Below are 2,969 nucleotides of genomic sequence, written 5' to 3'. Positions count from 1 at the left end.
GGTTGTAAACTTGTAAAAATATAACCTTTTTAGAACTTGTTATTCCCAACTTAAACTAAGACAAGTAAATAAAAAAATGAAAAAGTTTTTGAAAAAATTTGGGGTGTTTAGCGGTTCCAATAGAGTTTTGTGTAAGGCTTGTGTTTAGGATTTTGCAAAATTTCAAGGGTTTTAGCATCCCCCCCACACTTAAATTACACATTGTCCTCAATGTGTCCAAAAATAATGTTTTTGGTTGATTAGAATGTATAAAAGTGGGTTAAAAAGCAAAGATTTATGTTACTGGCATCCTGGACACGGCCCCGTGTTGACCGGGCACGGCCCCGTGGTCAAGTGCCAGTAACAAAAATTACAGAATTGAAACAGAAGCCTGGACACGGGGGCGTGTCCGCTGAACACGGCCCGTGTCCAGTTACCTGAACTGGGTGATTTTCTGCAGGGGTTCAGCACGGGGCCGTGTTGGTTGGGCGCGGCCCGTGTTGAGACTTCTGTGATGGAGATTTTTGTCGGGTTGCTCTGTTCTTCGTGCATGGTTCCATTTTCCTCGTTCCCTTTTTCATCCATTACCACCATGAGTGTGTTTTATTCTGCAAAAACTAAAAGATTAAACTAAACTAAACTAAGGATAGATCCGCGGAATGCCTCCGTGGTGCGCTACGTTTATAAGGGTCCTTGGCTAGACCCGATTCCTGGTTATATATCTTCTGAGTGGAGTGCCTTGCTTCCCAAGTTACACCGTCGGAGAGCGGCATCCAAGCTTGAATCAATAACCTTCATGTAATTGACTGGGTCGTCGTCCTCTATTTTCTTCCCAACTCCGAACTTCACCTCATCGTCTCCATACCTCAAAGTCAGTGTCCCGTCATTCATGTCTACCACTGCTTGTGCTGTGGCAAGGAAGGGTCTCCCTAGGATAAGGGGGACCTCGGTGTCTTCCTCCATGTCGAGTATGACAAAGTCAACTGGATAAACGAATCTGCTTACCCTTACCAAGACATTCTCGATGACACCTTGTGGGAACTTGACTGATCGATCAGTGAGTGGTATGCTTATTTTTGTAGGGCTCGTGGTTCCCAAGCCAAGCCTTTTGAACATCGATGAGGGAATGAGGTTAATGCTAGCCCCTAAGTCGGCCAAGGCATTGCGAACGGGTGATTCCCCTATTGAGCATGGAATCGTGAAACTTCCGGGATCGATTTTCTTTTGGGGTAGTTTATTGAGTACGAGGGCAGAGCATTCTTCGCCTAAATTAACTAATTGCAAATTTTCAATTTTCTTTTTATGTGTAAGGAAGTCCCTCATAAATTTAGAATATTTGGGCATTTGGGTTAGGACTTCGATAAAAGGAATATTGACATGCAATTGTTTTAACAGACTTTCGAATTTTGCGAACTGCTCATTGGTCTTTTGACGAATTAACCTACCGGGGTACGGAACTCGAGGAGCCTTGGTAGGCTCTGGTGATGGGGGAGAGTTTTTTTCCTGCAGATGTGTTGGCATTGTTTCTTCCGTTGGTGGAGGTACGTCTGCAGGTCCTACAGTGCGGTTTCGTAGTGTGATGAGGTGAACTTGCGCCTTTGGGTTTGTTTCGGTATTGCTAGGTAATGCGCCTTGCGGTCTCTCGGAAAAATTTTGTGCTAGTTGATTTATTTGTTTTTCTATGTTTTGAATGCTAGCTTGTTGATTCCTAAAATTAGATTCTAATTGTAGAAATCTCTCCGAGTTTTTCTTATCAGTGTCGGAGACGAGGCGAGATATAGTATCTTCGAGCCTTTCTCGTCCACCTTGTTGTTGAGTGAAATTTTGTGACTCATTTCTTGATTGCTGAAAGTTTGTTCGTTGGGTTTGTTGGTTACTACTATTGCCGGTTTCCCTCCAACCAAGGTTTGGGTGGTTTCGCCATCCTTGGTTGTAAGTTCCCGTTGGAGGACCCGACGACCTAGGTCTATTATCAATGTAGTTTACCATTTCTTGCTGATCGTCCGTTTCTTTCATGCAACTCCAATTTTCATGTAACCCACCACACCCTTCACAAGCCATAACCGAGACTGTTTTTGTCATTTCTAATTTTTTTATTTTTGAAGAAAGGGCCTCGATTTGGGCTTGTAAAGAGGTGCTTTCGTCGACCTTATGGGCGCCCGGGGCGATAGACTTATTTCCCCGGGGAGTGTGCCATTGAAAATTGGTTTGAGCAATTTCCTCAATCTGATTATATATTTCGTGTGGGCGTCGATTACCTAAAAGTCCCCCGGAGCTAGAATCAAGTGTCTGCCTAGTGTGTGGCAACAATCCATTGTAGAAAGTGGATACTTGTTGCCATATTGCGAGGCCGTGATGGGGACACTTGCGTAATAGCTCCTTGAACCTTTCCCATGTTTCATATAAGGATTCCCCGTCCTCTTGTGAGTATGTATTAATTTCAGCCATTAATTTAGCAGTTTTAGAAGGAGGGAAATACTTATATAGAAACTTTTGGGCTAGTTCATCCCAGGTGTTTACCGATCCAGCTGGGAGGGTGTTGAGCCAAGCTTTCGCTCGGTCTTTTAGTGAGAATGGAAACATACGGAGGCGGATGGCGTCGTTTGATGCTCCATTGATCCGAAAGGTATCACATATTTCTAAGAAATTAGTTATATGTAGATGAGGATCCTCGTCCGCAAGCCCGTGGAAGGTTGCGGAGTTTTGGAGCATTTGTATCAAATGTGGTCGAAGTTCGAAGTTATTGGCTTCGACATTCGGAGCATTGATAGCGGCGCCTAGATTACCTACGGTGGGCCGTAGATAATCCATAAGGGTACGTTGGTCCGCCATTGGGGGTGGATCACCCGAAACCTTCTCTTGGTTTTTGGCTTTTAACCTTTTTCTGAGAAAGCGTTCGGGTTCTTCTAGCGGTTCCTTTATGTCTTTATTGGAACTGGAGCTCATACACTATGTGAGGATGGCGTCGGGTTCCAAGTCCTGCAATAAAA

The 2,969-nt window shown here is 44.2% G+C and overlaps 1 non-coding gene across 1 annotated transcript; it reads left to right on the top strand.

Moving 5' to 3' along the window:
• Positions 1-2,326: 2,326 nt before the first annotated feature.
• Positions 2,327-2,433, top strand: LOC118484482. The gene has a single exon (XR_004873593.1). It is a non-coding gene; the product is annotated as a small nucleolar RNA R71 (small nucleolar RNA).
• Positions 2,434-2,969: the final 536 nt, after the last annotated feature.

The sequence above is a fragment of the Helianthus annuus genome, chromosome 11 (genome assembly GCF_002127325.2).
Source record: "Helianthus annuus cultivar XRQ/B chromosome 11, HanXRQr2.0-SUNRISE, whole genome shotgun sequence".
NCBI lineage: Eukaryota > Viridiplantae > Streptophyta > Magnoliopsida > Asterales > Asteraceae > Helianthus > Helianthus annuus.
Note: the sequence above shows the minus strand (reverse complement) of the source record. Positions and strands in the feature narration are given on the sequence as shown.